Here is an 18116-nt window from a genome sequence, read left to right on the forward strand (position 1 = left end):
ATGGTCCCTGTGAGGGTGGGTAGATGATCTCTGTGAAGGTGGGAGCTGATCTCTGTGAAGGTGGGGAGATGATCTCTGTGAATGTGGGGAGCTGATCTCTGTGAAGGTGGGGAGATGATCTCTGTGAAGGTGGGGAGATGATCTCTGTGAAGGTGGGGAGATGATCTCTGTGAAGGTGGGGAGATGATCTCTGTGAAGGTGGGGAGATGATCTCTGTGAGGGTGGGGAGCTGATCTCCGGGAGGGTGGGGATATGATCTTTGTGAAGGTGGGGAGATGATCTCTGTGAAGGTGGGGAGATGATCTCTGTGAGGGTGGGGAGATGATCTCTGTGAAGGTGGGGAGATGATCTCTGTGAGGGTGGGGAGCTGATCTCCGGGAGGGTGGGGATATGATCTTTGTGAAGGTGGACAGACAGAAACAGTAATCAAAACTGTCCATGTTCCTGGGGGACAAACTAAGCCTGTCTTCTAAGATTTGTTCTTTGTAGAGGAATGTTTGAGAATATTGCAGAGCTTCTCTTGTGTCAGCTTCTAAGCTAGGCATGATGACGCAGACCCACTGTGGGCTCAACAATTGCTCTATTTTACAAAGGAGTCTGGCTTTAAGCAGATGGAGTCATTTATTTATTTCAGAAATATGTGTTGAACTCCTGTGCATGGAAAGTTCACAGAGCTAAGATTGGAAGCTTTCAGTCCCTTCTTTATCTCTTCAAGCATTATCTCCACCTTTCCACCTCCCAGCTGTCACATAAAACAACAATACATTGTAGATGATCATGATCCTTTACAGAAAAATGCTTCTTCCACCACCAAGTCCTCCTTTGGGAGCTCGACCCAGTCATAGACGCCAACATGCTATAGGGATAGTGCGACAGAGCCTGGTGGAAGTCACAGTGTGTTTCTATTTCATGGGAGTGGATTGAGCTAAGTGATCTAAAAACTGGGTAGAACGTGAACAATTTTGTTATGGGGGATTTTGCTTTGCTCTGGTCTAGCAGTAGATGCCTGCAGTCCCAGCTCTTGGTTGGCAGAAGCAGGAGGATCAGAAGATGTTCAGGTCCACCTCGGCTACAGAGTGAGTTTGAGGCTATCTGAGACCATACTCAATAAGAATGAGTGACTAAGTTAACATCACAGAGGTCAGTTCTGCAGCTCTGGTGTCACTTGAGGTCAGTACAGAATCCAGACGTCTTGTTGCTCTGTTGTCTTCTCACTCATTAACTTTCACTTTTTATGTTTCTACAATAGTACCAGTAAGTGACCAGATAAAGATGTTGGTAGTGTCACACTAGCCTGGGAGACTCCCCTTGCCTTGGGATGGATTCAATTTGTTACGACATATTCAGTGATGGTGAAGTTCGAATTTGGAGAGGGACTAGTCTAGGCAAACGCAGGACCCGAATCATCTTTCTCAAGATGGCCATGGTTTCCCTGCCTGTAGTTTTTCTCCTCCTTTCAACAGGTACCCATCTGAGGAAGCTACTTGGTTAGTTGTCGTGGGAAAGGACAGTGGAGGTAAACTCCAGAAAATGGCTGGTGGGTAGATAGATCAGTCTCTCAATTGCAGGGAGGAAACAAAGGAATATGGGTGGTCAACCCCTGGCCCTCTCACTGGAGTACAGAAAGGGACTTCTGCCGGTCCTTCTCCATCATAGGAGAAGCTGTCTTTAAAAGAGAAAAAGGAGGCAAGAAGTACAGCCTGATGGCGTTTGCTCTGCCACTTTGTGCACGGGGTAGTGTAACGCAGAAAGAAAAGAAATCCCTCCTAGCCCTCACCTCTACCCGCAAAGAACTCGAAGCGTTTAGCTGTGTTTCCTGAGCTCATTTCAACTGCTCCTGGTGCCAGAGAAAATCCAATTACCAAAGAATTCAAAGGAAGGTCTTTGAAAGAGAACTCTCCTGCTCTAAATTACCAAAGTGGCGAGCGTCTTCTAGAGCCGGTGTTGAAGGAGGTTTCTCCCTAGTCCTCCACACCACACAAGGAAGTTGCAGGTTTCCCTTTTACAATAGCCTCTGGTAGAGCAGATGGTTCTGTGTATCCTGGGGCACTGATCTTCAGTCAGGCTCTTCCTCGATGGTAACCAGCTAGTCCGGAGAACGAGGACATTTCTTTGTGCTCCTTAACAGTGAAGTCTAGCAGAGGAAGATAATAATAAAAATAAGAATAGGCCTTTACTCAAGAGTGAAAGTGGGACCCAGGATCCAAAATCCTCGCACAGGATACCTGAGAAAGGAAAGGGAAGGCTGCTGCTTGCTCTCTCTCTCTCACGGGTCCGAAGCCTGTTGGTGGCAGAGCTGAAGCAGCAGCAGCAAACAAAAGAAAACAAAAATCAGGCAGCTGGGCAACCTGTGGAGCTTTACAATCTCTTAGTTTTGTTCCTGGTCCCTAGTAGGACTCTTTGGGACAGACTGGGTGCCTTTCCTGTGCTGAATAAGATCGCCACGGACAGACACTCCAAAAAGACCCTGTGGGGCAGGCGTCTTCCCCTCACAGTCTGTTTCTTCCGATGGGTGCACTGCGGTCCCGAAGCTCTCCTTGTATTCAGTTGGTCTGTTTGTTTCAGGAGTTTCCCCTCCCCTCCCCCACCCAGCTCCAATGCGCTGCACAAAAACTGGAGCATTTGGGGCTAACTTGGCAGGATGCTGTGGCTGCTGGCAGCTTCCAAAATATGACACCAGTGAAAATACGAACCAAATGTTCTTCATACACGAGGGTGTGAAGACTTCCCTGGCCTCCTCTTTGAGAGCAGCCGCACGAAAGCACCCAGGCGTTTGGAGTTTCGGTCCTGCGGGCTTTGCTCTTTATCAGTTGGGTGACATCTTTGAAGCAGAGTCTTCATACAATAGTAATCCCCTTCCTGCTTCACACTGCGCAGTTAGAGGTGAACTGCTCAGTGCCCTCCTGTGTGCCGGATAGAGGAGTGTATCGAAGTAGCTTTTTTTTTCCCCTGAGCCACGAGCACCTGACAGGCAAGGCCACAGGACAGGCAGATATTTTTGTTTGGGCTCAGACCTTAGCTCTGTTCCTTGCTTGTCTCATAATCAATGGTTACCTGGAAAGTGAAGCTTGGGACAGCACGGACATCTCAGAGTCATTGGGGAAACCAAGGAGTGTGCTCGCTGCAGCACAGGCCCCGGAAGGCACCGCACGGATGTTACTGTACTCAGAGCACAGTGCTGGTAAACACAGTCAGACATATTTTGGGCAAATAGCATGGGCACGTACGCATATAGAAGAGGAGCAACATTTTTTCTTGTCGTTATCCTCTAAACAGTTGCAATGTGTGAAGCCCTTAGAGTGTGCATGCACGGCACCACGAGCAGTCATGGAACAACAGGCAGATGTGTAGACACCCATGGCAACACCACTGCTTTATTGTATCAAGGTCTTGAGCGGCCAAGGATCTGAGTTCTCACTGAGGGGTTTGGAATTGATCCCCTGTAGACACGGGGGTGATTTCGTTATTTTAATACGATAAGCAATAACCATCCAGCAGCCGTAACTCTTTCTAGGCCCTTCTTTTCAGACAGATCACAGTGGGACTTTTTGTTAGTGCTGGTCACAGTTTGTGTTTTGTTGCTGTGATAAACACCATGTCCAAAGCAGCTTGGGAAGGAAAGAGGTTATTTGGTGTGTATTTCCTGGTTTCAGCCCATCTCTGTACTCTATAGTACAATCAGGCAGGAACTCAAGTGAGAGCAGAGACAGGAACCATGCGAAGGAACACAGCTAACTGGCTGGTCCTCCTGGTAAGCCTCAACATGCTTTCTTATACAAATGTGGATCTTTTGGTCAGGGCTGGCACCGCCCACAGTGGGTGGAAGCCTCCCCACATCCATCATTAACAAAGAAAATGTCCTCACGGACATGCCTCTGGGCCTATCTGATGGGATCATTTTCCCAGTTCAGGTTTCCTCTTCACACATGGTCCTGGCTTATGTCAAATTGAAACAAACAAACAAACAGACAAAAAACAGCTAAACCAGTATAGGCTTGGTCTAGGAAAGGAAGACAGGGTTTTGTAGAAGGAATTTAACTCTGAAGGTCCCCTTCATTTACACCTTCTATCTTGGCTGCTATAAATCTGGAAAGGGAGAAAATTTGAATCAACTCTTTTAGTGATACTGGCATTAGTCCTTAAGCCCTTTTGTGATCAGCAATTTCAGTTGTCTACTTGATTGGGTTAGGACACACCTGTGGGGCTTGTCTGTGAAAGTATTTCTAGAGAGGATTATGACTGAGAAAGAAAAGTAGCTAATTCAGGAGTCTTACCATGATGAATTTGGTCAGTGTAGGCTTTTGGAGCTATGTTGCCAGATGAACAGGGACCCACTTTTTTAACTGTGGGACAAAGAGGCTAGGAATGATGTGATTAGAGCTTGCCAGGCAATTCTAGTGGATGGGCGTGACAGACCAGGTTGTTGATAGAGAGGCAGAGAGTAAAGGCTATGCTCACAAGGTTTCAGAAGGGGAAAAAGGGGGGGGGGGAAGGACTCCACAAGGAACTTGATAGAGTCCATTCAGGTTACATTCTATCCAGGAGTTTGACTGTAGTCTACCATGTCCTGAGAGACACTAGGTGAGACTGAACTCAACAGTAATGGATTAGGCTGTTTGGAAGAGGCAATTTCAAAAACGGTGTAACATTTAGGTTGTGGCATGGTTAATGCTTGCTGCATCTTCCGAGGTTCGTAATGAGAGTTTAAAGCAAGCTGAGATGAAAACTATGCAGAAGAGCAAGGAAAAGAGTGTACAAGTATTTTAAGTTGCAGACTAAGCATGTATATTCGTTAAAGAGAGTAGCGTAGTGAGGGGGATATTTGAGGGAAGAAATTTCAAGGTAGTCTAGCATGCAAGCTGTGTGATGATGATTGCTTGCTACTCTATTGTGAGACAGACAGGAAGGGGGCAGTTTGGTAAGGAAAGCAGAGTGAGTTTTAAGTTCCAGACTTAGAAGAGGGACGTAGACAGAGCACCTGAAATAGTTAGGAGATGTGTGCCACTAAGAGGAAATCATGCTCTGAAATGAGATGCTAGGAGAGGTGCCCGCAGGGCAAGACTTCACTTGCTGAAAAACTGAGATGCAGATTCATTTCAAGGAGAAAGGAGAGCAAGGATGCAAGACAGTTCCCTTCTCAACAACAACCCCACAGGGGAGGGGGTTTTATAGCTCGCCTGCCAAAGTGCATATAGACCAATAGCTATGGCAGGAGAGAGACTGTATCTCAAGCTGTTGGTAGAACTTAAGAAGTATCCTCCATATAGTGCTGGTGTGGCAGGCATGCAAAATGCTAGAGTTAAAACTGGACTTTAGCCAAGAATCCCGAAAGCTGGTGAGGCTAGGCAAGGATGGGTTCCTTGCAAAGGAACCCCAAGTGACCTTTTGTCTGAAGTTGTAAAGGTGAGGCTGGATGCCAGGAGTGTGGGACACTGCACTGAGGAAAGCTGTGGACATGGAGTGAAACTGGACCAAGAGAGACTGCAGGCAGTAAAGTGGGAGGGGTGGGACTACCGAAGGCTGGTGAAGCCCAGGTGATGCCACCAAGAGCCACAGATGCTGCAATATAGCTGCAGGGTTTCAGGTTTTCCCTGCTGGATGTTCAGCCTTGCTTTGTTCTTATGGGGGAACTTTCTAGACACTTAAGTGAGCCTCTTACCTGCTGAGTTCTTCAGGTGACTTTTCTGATTATCACCTGTGCCCCACAGAACAAAGGAGCTGAGCTGTTTGGGAAGGGGACTGGATGAGCCACGGGGAGGATAACTGATAAGCCAACCTGAGAATGGCTATGGTTACATCTGAGTGGGTCTCTTCATTCTACACACATGGGAAACCAAAGCCAGAGGGGTCCTGGGGCTGATGCAGTGCCCATGCTGGGAGAATCAGGGCTGTGGCTGGAAGACAGGCCTTAGGACTCCTTCTTCAGCCTTTTGTTATTCTGTGACCGCTCACTTACCTTGACCAAGAAAGAATTGAGCCCTGGTCTCTTAGCCAATTCCTAATCCTTATGAACCTCATTTCCTTTTAAAATGACATCTTCCTTCTCCATGGAGAACTAGCTTCTTTTCCTTGTCCCTTCTCTCTTCTTTGTTCTAGATGTGGAAAGAGAGAAAAATAAACCAGACACCTAAAAACTTCAGGTGAAATTATCTCCCCTCCATCTCAGTGGGCACGATCCTCTCTAAATTGATGTTTTCTTGGGCAGTACTGCTCAACTCTAAGCAATATGCTTGCGTCTAAGCTTCTAGCTATCAGGTCTGCATTGGAAGACAGGGACTCAGGTCAGCCACTCTGCTCCCTCTCTGTCCCCGACATTCTTCAATGCTCCTTCATTATTTTTGTCCCTATTGATTACACTCTTCCACTTTTCCTTCCTACGTCCCATTCTATGATGTATATATGCTTTGTCCCCACCAGAAATGTATATTGACCTTCTCTCCAGTATAATGGTATTGGAAAGATAGGGGATCATTTTTAGGCTGTGTCTGCTCTCTTAAAGGGATACGTGCTAGTCTTGTGAAGTAAGTTGGTTAGGTCTCATGGGATTGGGTGGGTGGCCTGAAGAGAGCATTATTATAAGACAACTCTGGCTCTCTTGGCCTCTCATAGCCTATGATCTCCCTTTGCACGTGCTTTCACCATGTCAAGCTATGTACCACAACCGCTTCACTAGATGCCAATTTCACTGTGATGGTCCCAGACCTCCAGGGCTGAGAGTTAAGTAAGCCTTTCTTTCTAAAGTACCCAGTCTTGGAGATTTTTGCTGTAGCAACACAGAATAGACTCATGCGTCCATCAGTTTATCTCGTGTTGCTTAAGATGGCGTTCCTATCCCTCACTCAGTCTTTAGCTGCTCATGACTCCTACATTGTACCTTCTTTGGCCTCCCAGAATTACTCTTCAGCACATTTACTTGGACACTCTCTTTTGCAACTACAACTATGTCTTCTGGGATTTTGTTAAAATTGGCAGCTTGCAATCAATACATAGCATTGATACGTTAAGACAAGGTACATTTACTTTGTTCCTTGGCCAAACATTGTATTAGGATCCCAATATCATAACTTGGGGGTGTGTGTGTCTTGAAAGAGCTTTTCTAACATCGGAATGAAGCTGACTAATGTTTACAAAACATTGTGGCTTGCTTAGAGTCCTCTGATTGATACTGGAAACTTCGATTCCTGTTAGAATTCCTTGTGGACTTCCCCTTTTCTTCCTCTTATCTCTCTCCCTGCCTTCACCTCATACAGAGTCAAATTCTGTTGCTTACCTAGATTTAGAAATGATGAGACTTGAAAAGTGTAGCTTGTGAAGTGGGCTGACCCAATAGTAAATCTAACCTTTGGTTTTGTTTTGAAATGCGGGGATAAAAATATACACTCCCTCTAACAGGAAGAGAAATTACTTTGAAGAATCAGTTGACATTAATGATGAATTTTAATTTTTCCATCTGCCTCTGTTTATCCTGTTCATTTTGGGTCTCCTCTTCACCATGGAGCATGTCAATATAATAGATATAATAGATACTGTTTGAAGCCTGAGACTGATGATAATAATTCTGATGCTTCCTGTTGGACAAAGACAATGAAATGACCATGGGTATGCTGGCTTGGATCAGCCTCTGCAAGCTTTACATAATACATGGCTAGGAACAAGCACTGAAGACGCAGAAAATCCTAAAATTATCTCAGTCCCAAAGTATGGTACCCACTGTTCTAATCTGCCATCCTGATGCTTGGGTTGTATATCAAGCAAAAATACTAAAGGAGATTATTTACCTAGCTCGCAATTTCTCATGCTGAAGAAAACACGCAATTAGGAAATGCCCCGCATAGATTTAGAAATGGCTGATGCCGTAATTTCACCCAGATAATGGGTCGCAGCAGGAGCTTGGTCTGCTTAGTTGGAGGATCCAGGCTTTGCACACTCTGTGTTATCAACTTGTGGCTCTTGAATAATAAATAGAAACTCAAAGTAGAGATGAGGAATATTGGCTAAGTCTTGGCAGAATGTAGAAAGTGAGTTATCATTACATTCTCTGCAACGGACTGCCTTTAAAATGGTAGTGTGTATGTGTGTGTGTGTGTGTGTGTGTGTGTGTGTGTGTGTGTGTGTGTATGTGCGTGTGTGTGTGTGTGTGTGTGAGTGTGTGTGTGTGTGTGTGTATTTGTATGTGTTTGTGTGTGTATTTGTATGTGTGTGTGTGTGTGTATGTGCGTGTGTGTGTGTGTGTGTGTATTTGTATGTGTTTGTGCGTGTATTTGTATGTGTTTGTGTGTGTGTATTTGTATGTGTTTGTGTGTGTGTATGTGCATGTGTGTGTGTGTGTGTATGTGTGTGTGTGTGTGTGTGTGTGTATTTGTATGTGTTTGTGTGTGTATTTGTATGTGCGTGTGTGTGTATTTGTATGTGTGTGTGTGTGTGTGTGTGTGTGTGTATGTGTGTGTGTGTGTGTATTTGTATGTGTTTGTGTGTGTATTTGTATGTGTTTGTGTGTGTGTATTTGTATGTGTTTGTGTGTGTATTTGTATGTGTTTGTGTGTGTGTATTTGTATGTGTTTGTGTGTGTATTTGTATGTGTGTGTGTGTGTGTATGTGCGTGTGTGTGTGTGTGTGTGTGTGTATGTGTGTGTGTGTGTGTATTTGTATGTGTTTGTGTGTGTATTTGTATGTGTTTGTGTGTGTGTATTTGTATGTGTTTGTGTGTGTATTTGTATGTGTTTGTGTGTGTGTATTTGTATGTGTTTGTGTGTGTATTTGTATGTGTGTGTGTGTGTGTATGTGCGTGTGTGTGTGTGTGTGTGTGTGTGTGTAGTGGAAGTAGAAGGATAAAGGAAAACAGAGGTAGATTCAGGAGAGGACTGTGCTGGTTAATTTTGTCATCAGGATGCAAACTAGAGATGCCTGGGAAAGAGGAACAGCAGATTGGCCTGTGGACGAGTCTTGGGCAATTTCATGATCACTGAAGATCCTAGCCTGCTGTGGGTGGTCCCACCCATGGGCAGGTTGTCTTAAATTATATAAGAAAGGTAGCTGAACATAAGTCATACATGAGCCAGCAAACATCATTCTTCCATGGACTCTGCTTCTGTTTCTGCATCCAGGCTCCTGCTGGAGCTCCTGCCTGGGTTTCAGTCAATGAAGGACTATGGTGTGAAAGTCTAAGGTGAATAAACTCTTAGCAAATAAGAACATCAAAAACAAAGATGTTTTCTCAAAGCACCAGAAAGCAAGCTAGACTGGAGGGCTGCAACCCTCGCCTCCCTTCCCTTGTGTGATCATTATAAAGACTTTGGTGGAAAGGGGCTGTTCTATGTTGTGGCAGCTGACATTTACAGCCGTAGACCCACAGCAGCTGTATGGCTTTCTCTGAGTCTCTCTGTGGTTTGGACATAAACAGGGAAGGGCATTCCAGTATTTTACAGTTGATCTGGGTTCTGGCCACTATTCTAGATACTATTCTGTCCTTTGGCCAAAGTGAGTGTGTGTGTGTGTGTGTGTGTGTGTGTGTGTGAGTGTGTGTGAGTGTGTGTCTTTTTATACTTGGAAATCAGTCCTGAATGGATGTGGTTTGGGGAAGTATGACTTAAAAACAGTTAGATCTGATGACAGCTAGAAGTTTCATGGTGTGAGTTGTACGTCCACATCATGTGTGAATGCTACTATGTGTGCCCAGTGTCAGAAAGACCATTTTGCTCAGAGTTTTATGTATAAGGAAAGGTGGCAGTTCCCCAGGATTATTATTAGGTGAGCACTATACCCTATAACAGTAGTTCTCAACCTGGGAGTAGAATGACCCTTTCACAGGGGTCACCTAAGATCATAAAAAAACCAGATACTTACGTTACAATTCATAACAGTAGCAAAATTAGAGCTATGAAGTGGGGACAAAATAAATTTATGGTTGAGAGTCTCACAGCATGAGGAGCTGTATTAAAGGGTCTCAGCACTAAGAAGGGTTGTGAACCACTGATCTACAGCATGTTACTAACGTAATCCTCCATTTTGGAGTCCGGGACACTCGAAGGTGACATGTGATTGTTTTCTGTGTGGTTGCTGGTGGACAGCTTAGGCATCTCGAACAATACTAACATTGTTGAGTAGGTTCCACTGAGTTTTCCCAAAGGGTAATATATTTTAAAGTGCATGCATATATAGCATATGTCTATTATGGTCATACAGAATGGCATGAAGGCGTTGATGCTGCATGATTCTGCTACTAGATGTCAGTTCCTCATAGCAAGAAAGTTCAGTCCCAGCCTGGTTGTCAGCCCTCCTTCATCATCTGTGTTATCCAGAGCAACCCCTTCAACTCATCTCAGACTAGCGATCCCACTGTAGGTGTGAGACTCTGTAGATCCCCAGCACTTGCCAATCTTAAGTTATGTCTCTCCAGGCTACAGCTTTATTTTCTCACATTCAGATAAATCCTCCATGACAAATGTTTTATATAAAAAATTTATAACTTCATAAGGAATTTTCCAGATAACAGTCAATGCTAGACATGTCATTATAAAATATACAATACAATGTAGATGGAATTATGTGTTTAGTTGGCCCCGTGAAGCCACAGATCTCACATGTGCAGACTCGAATAATGACCATACATTGAAAATACTTGAGAAAGTAACAGCAGGTGCACAACTTTCTTCTTGTTACTCTGCCCAAAATGATGCTGTATGACAACATCATTTAGATGCCATTTAAAGTACATGAGGGGGCATGTGTAGGTTACATGAAAACATTCGCCATATATTATATAATATACAATCGATTATAGATTATAGATTATGGATTATAAATTATGAATTATAGATTATAGATTATATTACATGGCATCAGTGGTACATTCCGGGCTCAACCAACTGCCTGCCAATACCAAGAGACTACGTTTAAACTATATTTAAATCAGTCAGTATTCTAAAGGGAAACAACACAAGAGTTTAACCAAAAGGCTTGAAGGAAAGTGGAGGCAGGGTTTGAGACCAACCAAGGACAGGAGATTACAGGAAGGAATGGAAGCAGGAAGCTCTTATTCCTGATGCCTGCAGGAACAAGGTGGGTGACCCACATTTCCATGGGCCCTTGAGATAGAAGAGGTCATGGAGAGGGATAGGAAGTGAGTACCAGACTCTTTCTCCTCACAGCCTTTCACTTCTTGCCACTGCCTCTCACTGGCTGAAGAAGAGTCCTCCGAGGACAAAGGGGCCTGGAGGATGCGATCTACAGTGCTCAGCCTGAAACAAAGACCTAGACAGAAAGGGCAGTGTGCCAGGGCAAATGAAGAAATCAGCACAGAATGATGGCCCCCTTGTCTGAGTGTATGTACCTCAGGATGGCCAGCGACATCTGAAACTAAAGTCAGTACCAAACCCTATAATCCTAGGTACTGAAATGCTGCCGTCTTTGCCTAGTAGAGAGGATTTATTTTTTTCCTTCTATCAAAAGTAGATCTTTTTCTTACATATTATATCCTGATTACAGTCCCCCTCCCTCTCTTTCCTCCCAGTTCCTCCCCACATCCCTCCCTATCCAGATCCACTCCCTTTCTGTCTTTCATTAGAAAACAGATAGGCTTATGAGGGGTAAAATATGACAAAAACTAACACAGCAGATCTGGACAAAGCAAACAGATGGGAAAGGGTCCACGGGAATCAGAGACCTACTTATCCACATGCTCAGGAGCCCCATAAACACACTAAACTGGAAGCCATAATACATATGTAAAGGGCCTGGTGCAGACCTGTGCAGGCCGTGTGCGTGCTGCCTCAGGCTCTGTGAGTTTATGTGAGCTTGGATCATGTGATTTAGAGGACCGTGTTTTCTCGGTGTCCTCATCTCCTCGGGCTCTTACACGATTCATTCCTCTTCTCCCACAGGGCTCCCTGAGCTTTGCGGGAGGAATCTGATGAAAACACCCCATTTAGGGCTGAGTGTTGCAAGGTCTCCCACTTTCTGCACAATGTCTGGCTGTGGTCTCTGTATTGGTTCCCATTGCTGCAGGAGGAAGCCTCTCTGGTGTTGGCTGATCGAGACCCTGATCTATGAGTAGCAGAATGTCATTAGGAGTCATTTTATTGCAACTTCTGCTTGCTTTTTGGTTTTTAGCTTTACCCTAAGTCCTTGGGGTATCTACTATTTTGTCTCAGGTATTGGTCACCCATGCAGTGTTGGGAATGGGTTTTGTCTCATGGAATGAGACTTCGGACAAACCTTGTGGTCACTCCCGCAATGTTTATTCCACCATTGCATTAGCATATTTTGCAGGCAGGGTCCCATTGTAGATCAAGGGGCTTGTAGCTTGTTTGGCTTTTACATTTCTCTTTTAGAAGTTTGCAAAGTACCTTTCTGTACTGAAGACGCTAAAACAAAATGGGTAAAAGCTCTATGTAGTCACCAGTTCAACCTCTCCATGTTGAATGAGCTGTGCAGATGGGGCCTTGCTGTCAGTTTGTGGAAAGCAACCTGTAGTCTTGCAACAGCCTCAGTTGTTTGAAGATTCCCATGGGATCCCTTTGGCCAACAACTCAATTAGATGTAACCCAATCCTGGTACTGAGGAAGCTTCATTTGGTGACAAGAGATGGCCAGTTGGGACTCTGTCTCCTCCATAATTTTGTTATTCCATTTAGACTGTCTTTATATTTAAGGAAATTTCTACTGTACTAGGTCTCCATGTTATTGCTCAAATGGCCCTTAATTTTAGCTGTCTTTCCACAGCCCTCCATAATCTTCCCCTTTGCCCTGACTCCCAACTTGATACTTCCGTTATAGCTCTCTCACCCATCCATAACTGTCTCTTCTATTTGCCTTTCCTCACAAGACCTATCATTAACCTCCAGTCCCTTATTCTATAGCTAACTCTGTGGTTTGGCTATCATTTTCTTTACAGCTAACACACACATATACATGAATGTGTGCCATATTTGTCTTTCCGGATCTGGGTTACCTTACTCAGTACGATTTTATCTAATTCCGTAGTTACCTGCAAATGTCATGATTTTTTAACAGCCGAGTAATACTCCATTGTATAAATGTGCCACATTTTCTTTATCCATTCTTCTGTTGAGAGGCATCTAAGTTGTTTCCAATATCTGGCTGTTAAGACTAGAGCAACAGTGAACATGGCTGGGCAAGTGTCTCTATGGTGCGATGAAGCATCTTTTGGGTCTACGCACAAGAGTGATGTGGTTGTGTCTTGAGGTAGATCGATTGCCATCTTCCTGAGACACTGCATGCTGGTTTCCACAGTGTCTCTATGCATTTGCACTCCCACCAGCAATGGATGAATGTTCTACATCACATCCTCCCCAGCACGAGCTGTCACTTGTGTTAATCTTAGCCATTCTGAGAGGTTTAAGATGAAATCGCAGGAGCGTTTTGATTTGCATTTTCCGGATAGCTAAAGATGTTGAACATTTCTCTAAGTATTTCTCGGAAGCTTGAGTTTGCTTTGTTTGGAATTTCTCTGTTTAGATCTGTGTTCTACATCTTAACTGTGGTGCTTTTTATATTTTGATATTTGCTAGTTATGGTTTTTGTTTATATATATATTATATTTAGTTCTATATATATTATTCATTTTGGATATTAGTCCTCTTTTGAGTACGGAGGTGGTGAAAATCTTTGCCCATTCTGTGAGCTGCTGCTTTGACCTAATAACAGTGTCCTTTGCTATGCAGAAGCTTCTTAGATTCATGAGGTCCCATGTTTTGTTTGTCGATCATTACGTCTGTGCTATTGATGTCCTCTTCAGAAAGTCTTTTCCTAAACCAATGAGTTTGAGGCTATCCTCCACTTTCCCTTGTATCAGGTTCAGTATATCTGGTTTTATGTTGAAGTCTTCAATCCATTTGTACTGAGTTTTCTACACGGTAATAAGTATGGATCTCTTTGCATTCTTCTCCATGTAGCCATCCAGTTTGACCAGTACCATTTGTTGAAGATGCTATCCTTTTTTCTTCATGTGAAGAGGGGTTTTATAAATGATTTTGTTGGAAGAGGGTCTGGGCCAGTTGGGTCACTGTGTGAAACTGTACTACAGCTACCGTTCCTATGAGCTTCTCTTCTCTCATAGATTCCCCTTTAGCCCTTGTGGTAATTGTGGTTAAAATGATCCAAGGATGATTAATGTGTATTGTCTTGGACTGATCGTACTCTCCAGGGGCTCTAGCAGTGTCTGACTCCTGGCTGCTCTGCTGAAGCCCAGAGTTTCCCTTTCCCAGGATTCCTTGTCCCCAGTATGGGCCAAACTGTCCCTTAGTGTTACCTTATAGTATATATGCATACTGCCCTTCTGCCTGGGACAAATGAACTGCTTACGCCATGGTTAGTGTACCTGTGGCTCCACCTTTCTATACTAGTCTATCACAAGGCAGGCACCGATGTGGGGCAATAGACCCCACTGGGGTGAAGATCACAAAGATGCTATACCTTTGAGGTGGTAAGTCTTGGCTGTCAGCTTGCTAGGGTTTAAAAATTATTATGAAGATAATCCTATGAGGATGTCCATGGATGCTTTCTAGTTTAGGTTAATGATATAGAAAGGCCTACCCTAAATATGGGTACCACCATTCTATGGTCTGGGCATCTGGACTAAACAGAAAGAAGAAAGGCAGTTGAGCACAGCATTCATCATCACTCTCTGCTTCTGGACTGTGGATTCGGTGTGAACAGAAGCCTTCTCTCTGGCAGAAGTGACTTATATAAGCTCTTTACTGACATGTACTTATGTTTGCATATCAAAGCCCATGCTGGCCTCCAGGATCTTAGAGAACCTATTCCCAAGTACCTGTTATACATTCACCAGCCACCGTGCCTTCTTCTTTATGAATAGCTGTATCACCCCAGCGTGTAAGCTGACACAAACGTGTTCTCTAAGAAGCTTCTTTGTCAGCTACAGCAAGGAGGAGAGCAACTGCAACAGCTTTCCAAAGGATTGAGAAACCAGAATGCAAATTTAAAACATGGGTGAGTTGATGATGGCCCTACCCCATGTTACCTTCATCACTTAGAAGATCTGATCGAGTGTGATGGAATGTGGTCAGTGTGGCGCTGGTGGGCACAGGGGCAGGGAGAGAGGATTGTGAACCTGTGATCTTAGAGGCCTTGGCACACCCAGCTCCATGCCTTTGTATGTTGTCTTCCCTGTGATTGCGGTGTGGTAGCTAAGTACCTCTTTACGGTGTGTGAAGACTGCATACATATCAGCCTCAGTTCTTGTAGCCAAATAAAGGACAGAAGCTTTTCATCTATCATCCAATGAAGCGGGTGAGAGTAGAACCACTTGTCCATTGTCTTCAAGTCCTCTGTCCCATGTTTACTCCTGAGGATTTGAAGCTCACTGAGCATAGGACTGGAGGCATTATGTCAGGTCCCAGGCACACTTGGAAATATGTTGAACTCCTGGGACTAACTCTTAGGAGCTGCAAGATGAGTAAGTCCCCGCAAGCTGCTACCTGTTGGAATCACCCTTACATTTGGAAATTGGATAGGAAGAGAAAGTTAGAAATTTCCTTGTAGTGGTAAACCAAGTCTTGTAGTTGTCAAATCCAAAGGGTACCCTCCATCCCCACCAAACCCCAAAAGAGGGCAGGCCCACTGACTTCATCCAAAGTTGAGTCTAGACCCAGATCATCCTGGACTATAGGAGGATTTCTGCAGTTAGATAAAAGCCAGCTTTCCTCAGGAACTTTGCCAAATGGGTCATTTCCCTTACCTCTGGCAGAAGCGACCTATATAGGCTCTTCGTTGACGTGTACCTGTGGCTGCATGTGAAAGCCCATGCTGGCCTCCAGGCTCTTAGAGTACCTATGCACAAGTACCTGTCATACATTCCAAGGTCCATCTGACCCTTCCCACTCCACAGGTACTCACCCCCTTATAACCTGATATTCTCTAGTGTTCTCTCTCTCTCCCTGCCTCCCTCTTCCTTTCTCTACTCCCCTCTCCTCGCTCTCTCTATCCTCTTGCTCCCTTGTTCCTCATCATCTCTATCTCTTGTTCTCCCTTCTCTCACAGCTAGTGTCCAGTCAGGTCCAATCTGAGGTCTTTCTTCTCTACTCCAGACTCTTCCAGATGCCTCTGGGTGTTTTCTCTCTCTTATTCACAACAAAAACCTTCCCTGTAACCAGACCATGGAGCAGTCCTGTCAGCAGTTTCTTTACTGCTCCCCTCACACACTGTGATATAACAAGGTTTCAATAAACCCAGGAGGAAGAAAACGCACTGCTGACAAGGGTAAGAGAAATGCCATTTGTAAATTAAATGCTGAAAGGGTGGCATTGGACGGTGGATGATGGAGGCCACTGCATCTGCAAGCCTGGAATGGAGCAAGTTAGAGATGGATCAGAGCAAGTGCACTGGCAGCCCAGATAGGGAGTCTTGAAGACCAGACTTTGGGGTCTGAGGCTTAAGAGAACACTGAGAGGAAGGAGAAAGAGTTACCAGGGCTTTAGGAGATGACCTGGGGGTACCGTGGCTAGGCTAGAAATCAGAAGCAGGCAAGAGCTTGGCAGCTCTGGCTAAGAAGCTATGGGCAAAAAGCTGGCATGTGCTTGTCAGTTTCCAGAGGCGGACATATTCATTTTATTCCTCGGTAAGGACAAAGTGTATGTTCCCTTTCCCCTTGTCTCCCTCCGTCCTTCCCTCTGTCCCTCCCCCCTCTTGTCTCTCTCCCTACCTCCCTCTCTCCTTTTTGCCCCCATTTCTCTTTACCTCTCTATCTCTCTGTTTCTCTGTCCCCCAACTGTACACGTAAAAAGTGTTACTGATCTGGCCAACCTAATAACCCAGAATTGGGGTTGGAAAAGGAGATACAGGGTAATCTGTTAAGAGTGAAGTCACAAATGGACTTTAGATTATTCTTTTGCAGGCGTCTGACTTAATTTTCCTAAGAAATAGCTGAAGTTCATATCCTCATTTCAAGAAGAAAAAAAATGTTCTCTGTGAAGCACACACTAAAGAGAAAGGCAGAGAGGATCGATTCCCCCTTCAAGGAATCCATAAATATTTATATAAGTGCAAGTTACAAATCCATGGCTCTGAGCTTATCCAATTTCACTGCCTTTACACTCAGGGCACATAAATATCCAGCAGGCATTGGCTGCTGGCGAATGTTCCATCAACACAGCTTTGTCTTCTAGTTTGTTTCTTTTGCTCCTGAAAAACAAATCTCCTTGTGAGGTTGGGTATGGGCCTCTGCTGCTATAGATTGGTCACTGTCAGCCACAGGACAACGGTCCCTGGTCAGGGGCCTTCACTGTGATAGACTGCTTACTAAAGGGGGCACCAAGCCTCAGCCAAAGGCCAGCTTTTAAGAGCTTTTGGAAATATAATAAGTCTCTCCAAAGCCTTTGTAGAAGTCTTAGTAAAGCTGGAGGAGGAGCAGGAAGAGGAAAAAGAAGAGAATAAGAAAAGAACATGGAAAGAAGAGAAGGAAGAGCAGGAGGAGGAGGAGGAAGAGGAGGAGGAGGAGGAAGAGGAGGAGGAAGAGGAGGAAGGGAAGGAAACCCCCTGTGTGGATTATATGCTGTCAGCATGGGAGTAGGTAAACAAGTTACCTTTAAAGTGTGTGTGTGTGTGTGTGTGTGTGTGTGTGTGTGTGTGTGTACCATTTTGTATATGGACAGCCCACACCTATTGTTACTGTCTCTCCTCACAGGCTTATGCCTATGTACATTGGTTAGTCTTTCATTACTGTAATGAAGTCACTGACTTGAGCTACTTAGAAGATGAGGCTTATTTGGCTCACAGCTTAGGAAGGTCAAAGGCACAGCACTAGTATCAGCCCAGTGTCACATCATGGCAGCTAAGATTGGTGAGAGCGACATAGAAGTAAGCAAGCAATTACATCTGGAAGCAAGAATCAAGAAAGACCTAAGGCCAGATTCTACAATCCTCTGCAGGGCAAGGCTCTATGACATAAAGACCTCCCACAAGCCCTACTGTCTAGATGGAGGGTTGGGGCACACAACGTATAAACCAAGGACATGACCAATCCTAGGTATGGTTGAGAGGTAGGGTTTTTATTGTAGATATGAGGGAAAATACAGCTAGAGACATTCAAAAGAGTCCAGGCAGGGAGGGAACATAGTAGATAGTAAATAGAATGGACCA

General features: G+C 44.6%; 1 protein-coding gene across 5 annotated transcripts in view; it reads left to right on the plus strand.

Moving 5' to 3' along the window:
• Positions 1-18116, plus strand: part of Creb5 (cAMP responsive element binding protein 5) — a 401200-nt gene that overhangs the window by 32784 nt on the left and 350300 nt on the right. The window lies entirely within an intron of this gene.

Source organism: Rattus norvegicus, chromosome 4 (assembly GCF_036323735.1).
Source record: "Rattus norvegicus strain BN/NHsdMcwi chromosome 4, GRCr8, whole genome shotgun sequence".
Classification (NCBI taxonomy): domain Eukaryota; kingdom Metazoa; phylum Chordata; class Mammalia; order Rodentia; family Muridae; genus Rattus; species Rattus norvegicus.